The sequence below is a fragment of the Triticum urartu genome, chromosome 6A (genome assembly GCF_056163025.1).
Source record: "Triticum urartu cultivar PI428250 chromosome 6A, HENAU_Tu73, whole genome shotgun sequence".
In the NCBI taxonomy this organism is placed as follows: Eukaryota; Viridiplantae; Streptophyta; class Magnoliopsida; order Poales; family Poaceae; genus Triticum; species Triticum urartu.
Window position 1 is genome coordinate 398,797,641 of NC_141878.1, and position 19,246 is coordinate 398,816,886.

Below are 19,246 nucleotides of genomic sequence, written 5' to 3' on the forward strand. Positions count from 1 at the left end.
CACATTCTGATCTTAAAAATACTGGAGCTCATCTTAAAACCAAGGACCCCTGAACCACTTCGGGCTAGTGAATTGCTGATGGTTCGGAGATTTGTCAAGGACTTCTTCCTGGATCACTACATCAATTCCACTGGTGATAATGAAGATTTCAGCATGCCTTCTCCTGAAACATTGAGTAAGAGTTAGCCGCTAAACATATACGCATGGATCCATTGTTTTCCATTTGATGAGGTCTTCGTATTTCCTATACTTTGATTAATTATGTAATGCATATATGTGTGGACAAATCATTGGAATTTAGCTACCATATGTTCAATTGCAATTGTTGCGAAATCTGATGAATGTTCTTCCTGTGGACACTATTTGTTCAATTGAATATTGTGGCGAATTTTCTTTTTGCGTGCCGATTCAAAATGAGATATTTTTGTTTATTTGTTCAATCGAATATTGTGGCGAATTTGCTTTTTGCGTGCCGATTCAAAATGTGATATTTTTGGTTATTTGTTTGATTTAATATCGTGGCGAATTTATCTTTTGCATGCCGATTCAAAATGGGATATTTTTGTTTTAACCTGGCAATAGCTCCGCACATGGTTTAACTAAATGAGTGTGTGCGATCCACATCGGAAAGCATACGTCAATCGTAGTGGAGCTGTCGGTGATACACAGTAGATCGCAAATGATTTGCAGCGCTACTATGTGTGCGTAGGGTCTCTGGAACCGTTTGTGATATCGCGTTATCGCACATGAGAACTCAGAGTAAACTGTGCCCAATGTAAAATACAATCCCAATGGTAATGCTTTCAGGAAACGTGTGGGATCCTAAACTAAAAGCACACGTCACTCTTGCGACAACCGTCGGTGATACCCAACAAATCACAAACGGTCTGCAACACTTGTCGCAGACGGTAATTGTTGGGAAACGTGTGCGATGGTGTCTTGCATGGAGGATGGGTTATTGCTACCTCTTGAGCACTGCGTTGGATTTCCCCGAAGATGAAGGGATGATGCAGCAAAGTAGCGTAAGTATTTCCCTCAGTTTTTGAGAACCAAGGTATCAATCCAGTAGGAGGCTACGCTCGAGTCCCTCGTACCTACACAAAAACAATAGCTCAACGCAACCAACGCGCTTAGGGGTTGTCAATCCCTTCACGGTCACTTGTGAAAGTGAGATCTGATAGAGATGATAAATAATATTTTTTGGTATTTTTGGTATAGAGATGCAAAATAAATAAAGTAAAACCAGAGCAATAGTAAAGTGATGGAGATTGATATGATGAGAAAGAGACCCGGGGGCCATAGGTTTCACTAGTGGCTTCTCTCAAGAGCTTAAGTATTCTACGGTGGTTGAACAAATTACTGTTGAGCAATTGACAGAATTGAGCATAGTTATGAGAATATCTAGGTATGATCATGTATATAGGCATCATGTCCGAGACAAGTAGACCAAAACGATTCTGCATCTACTACTATTACTCCACTCATCGACCGCTATCCAGCATGCATCTAGAGTATTAAGTTAAAAACAGAGTAACTCATTAAGCAAGATGACATGATGTAGAGGGATAGTTTCATGCAATATGATAAAAACCCCATCTTGTTATCCTCGATGGCAACAATACAATACGTGCCTTGCTGCCCCTTCTGTCACTGGGAAAGGACACCGCAAGATTGAACCCAAAGCTAAGCACTTCTCCCATGGCAAGAACAACCAATCTAGTAGGCCAAACCAAACTGATAATTCGAAGAGACTTGCAAAGATAACCAATCATACATAAAAGAATTCAGAGAAGATTCAAATATTATTCATAGATAGAATTGATCATAAACCCACAATTCATCGGTCTCAACAAACACACCGCAAAAATAAGATTACATCGAATAGATCTCCACGAGAGAGGGGGAGAACATTGTATTGAGATCCAAAAAGAGAGAAGAAGCCATCTAGCTACTAGATATGGACCCGTAGGTCTGAAGTAAACTACTCACACTTCATTGGAGGGGCTTGGATGATGACGGAGAAGCCCTTCGTGATCAATGCCTCCTCCAGCGGAGCTCCGGAATAGGACACAAGATGGGATCTCATGGATACAGAAAGTTGCGGTGGTGGAATTAGGTTTTTGGCTCCGTCCCCAATCGTTTGGGGGTACGTGGATATATATATAGGAGGAAGAAGTACGTCGGTGGAGATTCGAGGGGCCCACGAGGCAGGGGGCGCGCCCTAGGGGGGGCCTACCCTCGTGAGCACCTCGTGGCTTTCTTAATGGAGGGTCCAAGTCTCCTGGATCTTATCTGATGAGAAAATCATGTTTCCGAAGGTTTCATTCCGTTTGGACTCCGTTTGATATTCCTTTTCTTCGAAACCCTAAAACAGGCAAAAAAACAGCAATCCTGGGCTGGGCCTCCGGTTCATAGGTTAGTCCCAAAAATAATATAAACGTGGAAAATAAAGCCCAATAATGTCTAAAATAGTAGATAATATAGCATGGAGCAATCAAAAATTATAGATACGTTGGAGACGTATCAAGCATCCCCAAGCTTAATTCCTGCTCGTCCTCGAGTAGGTAAATGATAAAAATAGAATTTTTGATGCGGAGTGCTACTTGGCATAATTTTAATGTAATTCTTCTTAATTGTGGTATGAATATTCAGATCCGAAAGATTCAAGACAAAATTTCATATTGACATAAAAATGATAATACTTCAAGCATACTAACTAAGCAATTATGTCTTCTCAAAATAACATGGCCAATGAAAGTTCATCCCTACAAAATCATATAGTTTAGTCATGTTTCATTTTCATCACACAAGAATGCTATCATAATGCACAACTCCGATGACAAGCCAAGCAATTGTTTCATACTTTAGTAATCTCAAACCTATAAACTTTCACGCAATATGTGAGTACGAGCCATGGACATAGCACTATGGGTGGAATAGAATGTAATGAGGGGGGTTACGTGGAGAAGACAAAAAGGAGAAAGTCTCACATCAACGAGGCTAATCAATGGGCTATGGAGATGCCCACCGATTGATGTTAATGTAAGGAGTAGGGATTGCCATGCAACGGATGCACTAGAGCTATAAATGTATGAAAGCTCAACAAAAGAAACTAGTGGGTGTGCATCCAACTTGCTTGCTCACGAAGACCTAGGGCACTTGAGGAGGCCCATTGTTGGAATATACAAGCCAAGTTTTATAATGAAAAATTCCCACTAGTATATGAAAGTGATAATATGATAGACTCTCTACTATGAAGATCATGGTGCTACTTTGAAGCACAATTGTGGTAAAAGGATAGTAACATTGTCCCTTCTCTCTTTTTCTCTCATTTTTTTGGGCCTTCTCTTTTTCATGGCCTTTCTCTCTTTTTTTGGGCCTTCTCTTTTTATGGCCTTTTTTTATTTGTCCCTCACTCGGGACAATTCTCTAATAATGATGATCATCACACTTCTATTTATTTACAACTCAATGATTACAACTCGATACTAGAACAAAGATGACTCTATGTGAATGCCTCCGGCGGTGTACTGGGATATGCAATGAACCAAGAGTGACATGTATGAAATAATTATGAACGGTGGCTTTTCCACAAATACTATGTCAACTACATGATCATGCTAAGCAATATGACAATGATGAATGTGTCATGATGAACAGAATGATGGAAAGTTACATGGCAATATATCTCGGAATGGATATGGAAATGCCATAATAGGTAGGTATGGTGGATGTTTTGAGGAAGATATAAGGAGGTTTATGTGTGAAAGAGCGTATCATATCACGGGGTTTGGATGCACCGGCGAAGTTTGCGCCAACTCTCAATGTGAGAAAGGGCAATGCATGGTACCGAAGAGGCTAGCAAGGGTGGAAGGGTGAGAGTGCGTATAATCCATGGACTCAACATTAGTCATAAAGAACTCACATACTTATTGCAAAAATCTACAAGTCATCAAAAACCTCGGCACTACGCGCATGCTCCTAGGGGGATAGATTGGTAGGAAAAGACCATCGCTCGTCCCTGACCGCCACTCATAAGGAAGACAATCAAATAACACCTCATGTTTCAAATTTGTTGCATAACGTTTACCATACGTGCATGCTATGGGACTTGCAAACCACAACACAAATATTTCTCAATTTCACAACTACTCAACTAGCATGACTTTGATATTATTACCTCCATATCTCAAAACAATCATCAAGCATCAAACTTTTCTTAGTATTCAACACACTCATAAGAAAGTTCTATTATTAATCTTGAATACCAAGCATATTAGGATTTTAAGCAAATTACCATGCTATTAAGACTCTCAAAATAATCTAAGTGAAGCATGAGAGAACAATAGTTTCTATAAAACAAATCCACCACCGTGCTCTAAAAGATATAAGTGAAGCACTAGAGAAAAATTATAAAGCTCAAAAGATATAAGTGAAGCACATAGAGTATTCTATCAAATTCAAAATCATGTAGGGCTCTCTCAAAAGGTGTGTACAGCAATGATGGTTGTGGTAAACTAATAAGCAAAGACTCATATCATGTGGTGAATAAAAATATAGCTCCAAGTAAAGTTACCGATGGAAGTAGACGAAAAAGGGGATGCCTTCCGGGGCATCCCCAAGATTTGGATTTTAGGTGTCCTTAGATTGTCATGGGGGTGCCATGGGCACCCCCAAGATTAGGCTCTTGCCACTCCTTGTTCCATAATCCATCAAATCTTTACCCAAAACTTGAAAACTTCACAACACAAAACTTCAAGTAGAAAACTCGTGAGCTCCGTTAGCGAAAGAAAACAAAAGACCACTTCAAGGTACTGCAATGAACTCATTCTTTATTTATATTGGTGTTATACCTACTTTATTACAACTTCTCTATGGATTATAAACTATTTTACTAGCCATAGATTCATCAAAATAAGCAAACAACACACGAAAAACAGAATCTATCAAAAACAGAACAGTCTGTAGTAATCTGTAGCTAGCGCAAGATCTGGAACCCCAAAAATTCTAAAATAAATTTATGGACGTGAGGAATTTATCTATTAATCATCTTCAAAAATAATTAACGAAATATCACTTTCCAAATAAAAATGACAGCAATTCTCGTGAGCGCTAAAGTTTCTGTTTTTTACAGCAAGTTCAACAAGACTTTCCCCAAGTCTTCCCAATGGTTCTACTTGGCAAAAACACTAATTAAACACAAAAAACACAACCAAAACAGAGGCTAAATAATTTATTTATTACTAAACAGGAGCAAAAATCAAGGAATAAAAATAAAATTGGGTTGCCTCCCAACAAGCGCTATCGTTTAACGCCCCTAGCTAGGCATAACAAGCAAGAATAGATCTAGGTATTGCCATCTTTGGTAGGCAATCCATAAGTGGATCTCATGATAGATTCATATGGTAATTTTATTTTCTTTCTAGTAAAGTGTTCCATGCCCTTTTTTAATGTAAATTGAAATCTACTATTCCCTTCCTTCATATTAATAATTGCACCAACTGTTCTAAGGAAAGGTCTACCAAGAATAATAGGGAAAGAAGGATTGCAATCTATATCAAGAACGATAAAATCTACGGGAACATAATTCGTATTAGCAACAATAAGAACATCATTAATTCTTCCCATAGGTTTCTTAATAGTGGAATCCGCAAGATGCAAGTTTAGAGAGCAATCATCAAAATCACGGAAATCTAGTAAATCACACAAAGTTTTGGGAATAGTAGAGACACTAGCACCCAAATCACACAAAGCATAAAACTCATAATTTTTAATTTTAATCTTTATAGTTGGTTCCCACTCATCATAAAGTTTTCTAGGTATAGAAACTTCCAACTCAAGTTTTTCTTCATAAGATTGCATCAAGGCATCAACGATATGTTTAGTAAACGCTTTATTTTGACTATAAGCGTGAGGAGATTTTAGCACGGATTGCAACAAGGAAATACAATCAATCAAAGAGCAATTTTCATAGTTAAATTCCTTGAAATCCATAATAGTGGGTTTAGCAACATCTAGAGTTTTAATTTCTTCAATCCCACTTTTATCAAATTTTGCATCAAAATCAACAAATTCTGAATTCTTAGAATGCCTTCTAGGTAAAGGTGGGTCATATTCAGTCCCATCATTATCAAGATTCATATTGCAAAACAAAGATTTAATAGGGGACACATCAATAACTTTTAGATCTTCATCATTATCTTCATACGAACTAGAAGAACACGCTTTTATAAAGGCATCTTTCTTAGCACGCATCCTAGCGGTTCTTTCTTTGCATTCGTCAATGGAAATTCTCATGGCTTTGAGAGACTCATTGATATCATGCTTAGGTGGAATAGATCTAAGTTTCAAAGAATCAACATCAAGAGCAATTCTATCAACGTTCCTAGCCAAATCATCAATCTTAAGCAATTTTTCTTCAATCATAGCATTAAAATTCTTTTGCGAAGAAATAAATTCTTTAATATTAGATTCAAAATCAGAGGGCATCTTATTATAATTTCCATAAGAATTGTTGTAGGAATTACCATAATTATTAGAGGATTACTAGGATAAGGCCTAGGATTGAAATTTTCTCTATACGCAGACTCCCCGACAATGGCGCCAGAACTTATTCTTGCTACCTCTTGAGCACTGCGTTGGATTTCCCCGAAGAGGAAGGGATGATGCAGCAAAGTAGCGTAAGTATTTCCCTCAGTTTTTGAGAACCAAGGTATCAATCCAGTAGGAGGCTACGCTCGAGTCCCTCGTACCCACACAAAAACAATAGCTCAACGCAACCAACGCGCTTAGGGGTTGTCAATCCCTTCACGATCACTTACGAAAGTGAGATCTGATAGAGATGATAAATAATTTTTTTGGTATTTTTGGTATAGAGATGAAAAATAAATAAAGTAAAAGCAAAGCAATAGTAAAGTGATGGAGATTGATATGATGAGAAAGAGACCCGGGGGCCATAGGTTTCACTAGTGGCTTCTCTCAAGAGCTTAAGTATTCTACGGTGGGTGAACAAATTACTGTTGAGCAATTGACAGAATTGAGCATAGTTATGAGAATATCTAGGTATGATCATGTATATAGGCATCACGTCCGAGACAAGTAGACTGAAATGATTCTGCATCTACTACTATTACTCCACTCATCGACGGCTATCCGGCATGCATCTAGAGTATTAAGTTAAAAACAGAGTAACGCCTTAAGCAAGATGACATGATGTAGAAGGATAGTTTCATGCAATATGATAAAAGCCCCATCTTGTTATCCTCCATTGCAACAATACAATACGTGCCTTGCTGCCCCTTCTGTCACTGGGAAAGGACACCGCAAGATTGAACCCAAAGCTAAGAACTTCTCCCATGGCAAGAACAACCAATCTAGTAGGCCAAACCAAACTGATGATTTGAAGATACTTGCAAAGATAACCAATCATACATAAAATAATTCAGAGAAGATTCAAATATTATTCATAGATAGACTTGATCATAAACCCACAATTCATCGGTCTCAACAAATATACCGCAAAAAGAAGATTACATCGAATAGATCTCCACGAGAGAGGGGGAGAACATTGTATTGAGATCCAAAAAGAGAGAATAAGCCATCTAGCTACTAGCTATGGACCCGTAAGTCTGAAGTAAACTACTCACACTTCATCGGAGGGGCTTGGATGATGACGTAGAAGCCCTCCGTGATCGATGCCTCCTCCGGCGGAGCTCCGGAACAGGCCCCAAGATGGGATCTCATGGATACAAAAAGTTGCGACGGTGGAATTAGGTTTTTGGCTCCGTCCCCGGTCGTTTGGGGTACGTGGATATATATATAAGAGGAAGAAGTACGTCGGTGGAGCTTCGAGGGGCCCACGAGGCAAGGGGCGCGCCCTGGGGGGGGCGTCCCCTACCCTCGTGAGCTCCTCGTGGCTTTCTTGATGGAGGGTCCAAGTCTCCTGGATCTTATCTGATGAGAAAAATCACATTTCCGAAGGTTTCATTCCATTTGGACTCCGTTTGATATTTCTGTTCTTCGAAACCCTAAAACAGGCAAAAAAACAGCAATTCTGGGCTGGGCCTCCGGTTAATAGGTTAGTCCCAAAAATGATATAAAAGTGGAAAATAAAGCCCAATAATGTCTAAAACAGTAGATAAATATAGCATGGAGCAATAAAAAATTATAGATACATTGGAGACGTATCATTTATGTAGAACACTCATGTGCGATGGGGCACAGATCACACACAGTTCGTATGTTGGCCCATGTGCCTTACATACTGTTTCCCAAACGGTTCATTATGACACACCCTATGTGTCGGGGATATACCCCGCGGTATGAACCGGCTGGAGTTGTAAAGCAGCTGGGACTTGGTAAACCGGCGGATGGTAAACCGGCGGAGAGTTAAGACAGAGAGTCAAGACAGACGGTAAACCGGCAGACAGTTAAGACATATGGCTAAGAAAGATGGTAAACCGGCGAGTGTTAAACTGGCAGAGTTAAGACAGATGGTAGCACCGGCAGGTGTTAAGTCAATCATAACCCGACAGACAATGTTAAACCGGCGGACAATGTTAAACTGCCAAACGTTAAGAAGCCCAGGAAGGGAAGTCAAAATAGTTTAAGTCTTAGTCTGAGATGGACTCTACATGTAACCCGCCGCTTCAACATATATAAGGAGGGGCAGGGCTCCCCAAAGAGGGACAAGTAAGAGGAAACAATCTTAGAGTTAGACACAAAGAGGAGAGCCGGTTTACGGTGACTCCCTCGTCATGATAATGAGACCTAGCCTCAAACAGAATGTTGGGTTGCTACCGGATGATGTTTCCCGGGGCCCGAAGCTGTCTAAACCTTTGTCTTGCGTTGCGTCTCTCGATTCCGCTCAACCCCTCTCAAGCTACCACATAGATGCGTTGGCCTCACAACTAAGTCCTCATGCCAGGACATCCGCCGTGACAATTCCACGACAGTTGGCGCCCACCATGGGGCCCGCGCATGGTGGTGTTGAGTTCTTAAAGGGATCTCTTAAGAGATCGAGAAGTTTGTGATTTTTCCGGATGAGCCAGTTTGGAAGGATCTGCATCAGCTTGAAGATCATCAATCCAGATTTACAATCTGTAAGGTTTAAAAAATTAGTGTTACGCGACGGATTACAAGTCAAGCCACAACAAGGTTGACCCAGGAAATAGTACTGCTATTTGTATCCGGCGGATCAGGAGTTGCGTCAGCACGAGGCCCAATGGCGAAGCAATCGGTACTGCTACTAGTATTATTAAATTATAAGATTCCACCGCCACTGCTCGGTGAGACTAGCAAAAACAACGAAAGAACAAGTGCCAAGCTGCCGGAGTCCACGACCCGGAAACAAACTATGATAGCGACCCGGACTCCTCTATCGAGGCCGGCTGTCCCGCCTATCTGCCCGTGGCCTCTGGTAATCGCCTGTTTGCCAGCCCGCCGTCCACTGTGTTGAGTCGCCGACCGCCGATCCCTGCGAGCCGTTGTCCGCTTCAACCGCCGTTGTCGGCGAGCTGCCTCTTTGTCCTCAAACCGGCTCTGTACCTCTTCTGCCGCCTCAAGCCGCAGCCGGCGGTCGGTGCCGGGCCTCTCTGGACTCGCCTTACCTTCACCTCTGTCGCCTTGCCACGTCGGGTCACTGTCGTTACGCTCGATGTTGTGCCATAAGCCGTTCTACATCTGAGACCACCCCGACGCTGAGTGGCCGCACTTCTCCCGCAAGTCACCGATGCCCGCTGTTGCGTCTGCTATTGAGCCGCCGCTGGGCGGTCGCAGGTCCACCAAGTTGCCGCCGCCGAGCTGTCGTCGAGTGCCGTGACCCGCCTGCTTCTGCCAAAGAGCCGTCTTGAGCACCCACCGAGAAAAACCGTGCCCTTGCCTTAAAACTGCCGCGGCCACGGCTCCACCTCCGCCTCGAGGCTGAAGGTCTCTATCCCAAGCCGCATCTGTTGCTGCACATGGGCTGTGTGCGTCGTTTCCGCGTTCGCGCCAAGTCCGGCTCCTATACTGCTCGGGCCGACCCACCATGTCCTCGCTCCGGTCCTGCTGTATGAAGAAACTGATGAAAGGGGAGGTGAGGAGCCCATGTGCTAAGTGGTCTCCAAGGCCCGGTTGTCCGCCTCGGCGACTAATCTCTATGGGTGTGGCTTCAAACCACCGTCGGAGTGCCTCTGAGTCGCCGCCACGTCGAAACTGCATGGCCACATCTGCGAGCCGCCCTCACCTCTCATCTCCTAAGCCACCTGTTGTTGCTGCGAGATGAACGCCCGCCGTCCGGGTCACGCCTCGAGTCACCTACCGCGCCGGATTGAGCCGCCGGGGCCGCGTGGAGCCACACCTATTGTTCGTTAAGATGCCACGATGACTCGCCTCAACTGAGATGCAGGCCTATGGCAATACTAAACCGCCCCAGACTCGACTTCGCCGCTACCTCGGCCGGCCCGGCGTCGCCTACCGTGCCGGATTGAGCCGCCATCGCCGCCAGGTCAAGTCGACCCGGCCTCACCGCCGCCACTGCGGCCGTCCGAGTCGTAGTCGCCAGCTCTGCCTGCCACACACCTCCGCCTTAAACCTCCCTCACTTCCTGTTGCTCTGTGCGGTCACGCTGAACCGGCCACGGCCGCACTTCTCCGACCCGCTGATGCAGCGAACGCACCTCATCGACTGAGCCGCTGTGGCCCTCCACTGCTTCAATCACCGTGGCCTCGCCGGTTCGTCTCGCGCTTGCTCTACCTCTGCAGCCGAGACTCGGCCGCCTCCACTCGAGTCGCCGAGCCAACGCCTCCGGGGCTGGCCTCGCCTCCGCTGTCGCTTGCCGCTAAGCCGCCCGTCCTCGCGCCTAAACCACCGGCCTTTGCTTCCGTGGCCTCATCCGCCTCACCGCTGGAGTGAGCGCCGAGCCGTTCCACCACGAGCTGCGACCTCTACAACCCGCCGGGCTGTCTGAAACACACTTATGAAGCTGAAATCGTGAAAAGTCACCGTTTGGGGACACAGCGACGGGTTGTTGGCGTTGTTAAGGAAAAGTTATGTGGTATCCCATATTCCAGGCCAAGAGGTATGGCATGTGATCTCTAACAGGAGTATGGATTATCCCTAAAATACTCACAGGCTTGGCATGGAAGATCAATTGCTCAGAGAGAATTTTATAGTGCGTATAATGAGGCATGCATCCAGTTATTAATGGAGAAAAATGGATTACGGGATGAAGTATCATGGTTGTTACCTGACAGTCATCATAGATATTGCATGGAAAAGTTAGAGGAGACGTATTTATCCACTATCAGCGTTCGAACAATATTCACAACTCCACGGCGCTCGCCTCGGTTCGCCACGCGCCGCCGCCTTGAGCCGCTGGTCCAAGTCACCATCGTGAGCCGCCATAAGCCGCCCCTGTGAGTACATCCGATCGTCCCGGATGGCAGGTGCACGATTGGATTGATGTATTAGTGCTTCTACAAGGTGAAGGGACTTTTCGTTGATACTAGGAAAAGTCAAACTTTGGAGAAGGACAAGGAGCTCCATCAGAAATTGCTAACGCTACATCAGCGTGCTCTAGAACAAATTACAACGGTTTAGCCTCTGGTGCTGAAGATTGTGAGGAAAGGTGTCAGCTCGGTTCAGCTCCTAAAACGCTGTCAGTTATCAAGGTTATGTCTGCACCTAGTGTGATTTGTCCTTGCAAGAGCCACAATTGGCCATAAGCAAGACTTGCACGGGTTTAGGCTGTACAATCATCAGCCATAGGCGGATCAGTTTTCAAGGCAGGGCCCATGCACTTGTTGAAGGATTCAACCTAAGTGGATAGCAACGTCACGTGGACCAAGTACTAAATCAAGTTTGGAAGATCACGTGATCAAGTACTAGAATATAAAGGATAGCACATACTTCAACGTCTGATATTTCAGTCTGTATACTCAGACATATACGAGGCAGTGCTACATCAGATCACAAGATACATCTGCGTTGGACTATGTCCAAAATGTTACTCCCTCCATTCCAAAATATAGTGCGCCCGCGCTTTTCGAGGTCCAACTTTGACCGTAAATTTAACCAACGAGACCAACTGTGGCGGGAGAAAAAATTATATAATTGAAAACTTCTTTCGAATACGAATTCACTGATATAATTTTTGCTCCCGCCGCAATCGGTCTTGATAGTTAAATTTACGGTCAAAGTTGAAGCACGTGCATAGAGGAAGCACTACATTGTGGAATGGAGGGAGTATTAAGTATCTGCATCCGATAAAAAAATCAGGAAAAATTATTGTTATATTGCGGGTATAAAGCACGCACTGGCAACGTTCTACAATGGCGTTTTCCTCTGTGTCACATTACCTGATGAACAGACGGCCGGGTCAGGCATCCGCACCGGTTTACAATGCGGAGGACAACTAAGCCCGTCCACACCGGCCTATAATATCGCGGTTGACTCATCTGTCTGCTCCTACGGCGGATTCACCCATGATTGATTTCCGCTTCACCATGGTGATCATCAACTCCGTGGTGGACAATTACTGGCCTGGCATATCAGGTGAAATCCATCTAGTATATTTTTATATTATATATTGCTTTCTTTAAAAGAGCAATTACTCCGGCTTGCAAAGTTATCTAATGCAGGACCCTAAACCGCCATATTGGTGCAAATTTAAAGGCCGTCAGAAAATTTCTGGCTTAAAAAGAAGGATTCTGGTTTGAAATCCGGTTCAAGGGAAAGCTATCTCCCACAAAGCTTTGAAGCTCTCAGTATCCGGTTTAAGAATTTCCGGTTCAAAAAGAATAATCTCTCGCAAGTTCGAGTTTTCAGGAAAAATTAAAGGGACCAAATAAAGTCTGTTGCAAAAGCACAACTCAAACATAGGTACACCTTGAGCACAATTCACAATGTCATTTGGGGGCTTCCTATTCAAACATAGGTGTATTCACCAAAGAGAACATAGTATTACTACCCTCTTGATCCGGCTATCAAGCCAATATTATCATAAGAGCACAGCTCTGATTACTTCAGTAATCCGGCTATCAAGCCAATATTAGCATAAGGGGCCAAAGAGAGTCTGTTGCACTGCACAACTCAAACATGGGTATCCCTTGAGCACAGCTCACAATATCACTTGAGGGCTATGTTCGAACCATAGTCACACCTCTTGATAGGCTTAAGGCCACCAAGGAAATCATTTGGGGGCTCTGGTCGTATTCGAACCATAGTCACACCTCTTGATAAGCATAAGGGCACCAAGGAAATCACTTGGGGGCTTGGTCGTATCTGAACCATAGCTACACCTCTTGATAGGCATAAGGTGTAACACCCTCGAAGCGGCTATATCTCCCACGTGTCGAAGCATGACTTAGAGGCATAACCGCATTGAAAGCAATGTCGCAAGTGAGGTAATCTTCACAAACAACCCATGTAATACAATAAGGGAAAAGATACATAGTTGGCTTACAATCGCCACTTCACACAAATACATGAAATAAAGCATTACATCATCCAGATACAATCAAGGTCCGACTACGGAACCAAAATAAAAGAAGACTACCCCAAATGCTACACAGATCCCCGATCGAACCCAACTGGGCTCCACTACTGATCAACTAGAATGAAACAACACAAAGGACAAGATCTTCATCGAGCTCCTCCTTGAGCTTGGTTGCGTCACCTGCTCGGTAACATCGGCACCTGCAAACTGGTTTTTGAAGTATCTGTGAGTCACGGGGACTCAGTAATCTCACACCCTCGCGATCAAGACTATTTAAGCTTATAGGTAGGGTAAAAGGTATGAGGTGTAGCTGCAACAAGCGACTAGCATATATGGTGGCTAACATATTCGCAAAGAGAGCGAGAAGAGAAGGCAAACGCACGGTCGAGAAACTATGATCAAGAAGTGATCCTAGAACAACCTACGTCAAGCATTACTCCAACACCGTGTTCACTTCCCGGACTCCGCCGAGAAGAGACCATCACGGTTACACACGCGGTTGGTGCATTTTAATTAAGGTCAACTTCAAGTTTTTTACAATCAGACATTAACAAATTCCTATCCGCCCATAACCGCGGGCATGGCTTTCGAAAGTTCAATCCCTACAGGGGTGTCCCAACTTAGCCAATCACAAGATCTCACGGTCAACAAAGGATATTCCTTCTCCCAAGACATTCCGATCAGACTCGGCATCCAGGTTACAAGACATCCTCGACAATGGTAAAACAAGTCCAGCAACACCGCCCGAATGTGCCGACAAATCCCGATAGGAGCTACACATATCTCGTTCTCAGGGCACACTCAGATGAGACTAGCTACGAGTAAAACCAACCCTCAAGTTTCCCCGAGGTGGCCCCGCAGGCAGCTCAGTTTGGACCAACACTCAGAGGCGCACTGGCCCGGGGGGGTTAAAATAAAGATGACCCTTGGGCAGGCCTAGCCAAGGGAAAGAAAAGGCTAGATGGCGAATGGTAAAACCAATGTTGGGCATTGCTGGAGGAGTTTTATTCAAGGCAAACTGTCAAGGGGTTCCCATTATAACCCAACCGCGTAAGGAACGCAAAATCCGGGAACATAACACCGATATGACGGAAACTAGGGCGGCAAGAGTGGAACAAAACACCAGGCATAAGGCCGAGCCTTCCATCCTTTACCAAGTATATAGATGCATTAATTAAATAAGAGGTATTGTGATATCCCAACAAAATGTCCATGTTCCAACATGGAACAAAACTCCAATCTTCACCTGCAACTAACAACGCTATAAGAGGGGCTGAGCAAAGCGGTAACATAGCCAAACAACGGTTTGCTAGGACAAGGTGGGTTAGAGGCTTGGTTTAACAATATGGGAGGCATGATAAGCAAGTGGTAGGTATCGCAGCATAGGCATAGCAAAAGAGCGAGCAACTAGCAAGCAAAAATAGAAGTGATTTCGAGGGTATGGTCATCTTGCCTGAAATCCCGCAAGGAAGAAGAACGAGTCCATGAAGAAGACAAACGGACGTAGTCGAACGAATCCTCACAACTCCGGAACGAAACCGAAGCTAACGCGAGAAGCAACCCGGAAAGAAGCAAACAACAAAGTGAACAAACATCACATAAGCATGGCATGATGCACAGCCAAGTATGATGCATGTCCGGTTTAAATATGCATGGCATGGCAAAGTGCACAAACAAAACTACAAGTTAAGTGGAGCCCAATATGCAACGAGTTGCATATTGATGAAACACCACATGACTTATTTAGTTCTCTCTCATTTAGGTACTCAACAATATTAAATGTTGTTAGCATGGCAAGAGGTGAAGCATAATGTAACTATCTATATAGGCAAATTTTAAATGAGGCCGGAACAAAGTCCGGAAAATCCCCATATGCATTTAGCAATTTGGTGCAACAACAATTTTAAACATTTAAATGTTATTATCATGATGCGCATGACATGAGCACGTTTCATGCAATATTTATGAAAATGTTGGCATGATAAGACACGAGGCATTTGTCATCGTGGCAGAAACGAAAGGGGGGCCACAGCAATGAATCCGAAAGTGATGCCACGGCAACATATCGGTTCCGGTAGCTCATAGAGATACCGGTGCAAAAGGAAGTGGCGGGAGCGAGCAAAAGAAGGTGGGGCGCTCCCGGATACCGGGTGTCCCATGTGTCGGCAGCATGGCAACCGAGGGTCGTGCAAGTAACAAACGGGCACGCTGCAAACACGGGGTTCATCTCGTATCACATAACATGCATTCGGTCCACGAACGGTCGTGTCGATGGTTATACCTTCGAAGCATGTGTTTCGGGTGGAACAAGTTCATAGAGGGAAGTAGGCGTTTCTCGCGACGGTAGTTGAACTTGACGTTCGCGTTACACGGGTCTTCGGTGACGGTCATCGTACATGGTCTGGAGTGGTACTTGCATCTTCAGACTTGTCGGTCTCGATTTTTGCGGCGGTAGCGGTATACGTTTCATTTTCAGGGAGGTACTTAATGAATCCAACGTCCTCGGGGCGACGGTAGTTGTACACGGTCCACGAGATGTCGATCATTTGGGGTCCGACTTGCGGGTCTTGCCAACATGAGGGGTACTTGGCGTTTTTATGTAGACGAACTTGGCGCATCCGAAGGGTCATCGAGTACTGGTTTTTGGTGAAGTATGGGTCTTCGGTGTCGTGGTACTTGGCGTCCATGTAATCGATCTTGCCGGTCTTGATGGTCCAAAACGAAGCAACACAAGGACCTCGGTGGGCAGCAGCAAGGAGACGATGGCAGAGCAGCGGTTCTCGGTGGCCGGCGTCACCGGATCTCGTGGAAGGGAGGTTGATGCCTCGGGAGCTCGCGGGATCAAAGGTCATCAGCGCTGGAGTTGCCACTGCTGTTCGTCGCGAAGCAGGGCACAGACGCAGACGAGGGCTTGAGGCGGCCGGCTCTGGGATGCAGGGCACAGAGGGAGGAGTTGATCTGGCCGCTGGACGGCGTCTCCTGTGAGAACCGAGTCGAGGCAGGGGCATACCCACGCGGCGGGGATGGACGGCGCCGATGGAGATGCCTGGCAACACGCCAGTGGCGGGGATGGACGGCATCGGCGAGGTCCGGCGACCGAGCAACGAGGGCACGCTAGCGATGAAGCAGCTCGAGGAGATGGGCGCTGCAAGGGGGCGGCGCAGAGGGACGGAGGAGAGGCTCGAGGTCGCGTGCGGGGTGCCCCTCCTGGAGGTCGCCGACGGCGGTGGGTGGCAAAGAAAAGCCATGGCAGAGGTGCACGGGGCGCGTTCCTCTCTGTCAACCATCTTGACAGCGCACAGAGGGAGGAGAAGATTGAGACGAGGGGAAAGGGGTCGAGCTGAGGCCCCTAGCGGCGCTGAGGAAATGAGGTAAGGGAGAGGTGTCGAGGGAGGGAAGATGGGATCGAGGGAGATGGCTTCGGGCGCGGGCACTCCTCCCTGGCGGCGTGAGCAAGGAGTCAAGGAGGAGGGGAACGAGAGAGATAAGCCTAGGGTTCGGGAGCCCGGCTGGGCCTAGAGGACTAGGGAGGCCGGTGGCTGGGCCTTGGGCCAATAAGGTGGGAAAGGAAAAAAACAAAAAAAACCAGGAGGCCTACTGGGCTGTTGGGTTCCTCTCTCCTCTCTTATTTTTAATCCAGCAGAAAAATAAAAGCAAAGAAAGGAAGGAGAGAAAAGAAAAGGTTAGAGGAAGGACTTGGGCGCGCGGACTATATTCCCGGACTCGCAAAATGTGCTTCTTCCGAGAAATAGAAAAAGGCCAAAATTAAACGATCTAAATTCAAATGGTTTGAATAAGTTCAAGGTAATGAAGAGTCAAAAAATGTTAGGAATTTAGGAAGAGCCTCGGTAAATGGGACAAAAGAATTATCGACAAAGTTTGAGAGCCAAGAACCGGAAGAAGGAAAGTTCAAGGATTTAACATGCAAGTGGGTTGCGGATATGGAATACTTTATAATAACTCCCTAAATATTGGGAGGGTATGTTTTAAAGAGAAACCACCATGTGAAATCCCTCGATTCAAATGGATCAAAGATCCATACAACTTATTTAGTTGAGATGCAAAAGGACTTATGACATGCTGATATGATGACATGATGCAATGCACATGATGCAACGAACCAAAACGAAATCACCCGACAACACTCGGAAACATGGAAGGCATCTAAAGCTCTGGTCTTGGGGCATTACAACACTCCACCACTACGAGAGGATCTCGTCCCGAGATCTAGGATGGCACCGGAGGGAAACGGAAGAGAAAGAGAAGAGGTAAAACTATGTTTGCTTCTTTGACAAATGAGTGAAACCAAAGAACCTTGAAAAGTTGAACAACTTGAAAGAAAGAATACAACGAAGATGAACAAAGTTGAAAACACTCTGTTAGGAAAAAACAAGAACAAGGAACATTACCAGAACCTTGTAGGTTGTAAGACAAAAGAAAAGGATTGCAATGGACAAGAAGTACATGCAAACACTCCGGTAGAAATGAGATGTACAAGGAACGATAAGGATCAATTACGACAACACTCCGGTTGGATAAGGAAGGTAAAGAATATAAACTTTTGCCAAACGAAAGCACTTGGATGAGACTCTGGTTAGAAGAGGAATGATAGAAATGACACTCCGGTTAAAACAAGATAGAGAAGGAAAAAGAATGATAAAATTTGGACAGCACTCCGCCTGTAAATGGAAGGAATTGGACATTACCTTGAAAAAACAAGATGATGGGTCGAAGAGAGCAGCATCACAATGCCTCCGGAACAAATGAAAGAATGTAATGAAAAGAACAGAGAAGAAAACAACATGTTCTACCTCAGATGAATTTGAGAGAGCATCCTTAAAAAGAAGGATTTAACAGAGTTGTTGGGAAATCAACAATGAAAAGAACAGGCTTGTTGAGGGATTATGGAAAACATCTCAAGAACTTGAGGTGAAAACCTGCCATAAATGGAAACAAGATTGGATTGATATGAACAAGGAGACAAGAAACTTATTTCACCGGGAGGATAAATGAAGAACTTGGGTCATTTATGAGCACCACAAATAGCAACGATCCTTAGGGAAGGCTTTAGGTGAAATATAACCCAAGATAAATCCAAAGAAGAAATTGATGGATTTAAAATATTTCATTCTTGATAACATGTGAATCATGAAACATGAACTCAAATTATCAAGAATGACATAATACCACCTCCAATGATACGGTAGAAAGAATTGCACTCCGGATTGCAAGATGAAGAAACTTGAGCTCCTTTTGAAAAGAATCTTGATGAACACTTCGAGAAGGAAATTAAATCCTTTATGAACCATCATGTAGAACCTTGATGAAGAACTCCGGTAAACAAAAGGATGACGAAAAGAAAGGGAAGTTGAAAACACAAGGTGAAAACTTGTAATGATTTAGATGGATCTCCGTGATGATATAATTGAGAGAACTTGGAACTCCGGGAAAGAAAAGTAAAGCCTCTCGAACTGAGAATGTGAAATGATGAACCACTCCGGAAAATAGGAAATTAGATCACTTGGATGAAACAAGAATAAGAATTACATTATGCTTATCCTTCATCAATTAAATTGATGACCAACAATGGATTTGGCATACTACTTATTCCCGTAGAAAAAATTAAGAGAGAAATAAATCAAACTTGAGAAGGTCTTCAATGAACGGTGGTAGGATCAAACAACGAATGAATAAATAGAATAGCAATATAAGAGAATTCTTGAATGAACCACCATAAGAATTGGAAATGAACGAAGTAAAGGGATGAAT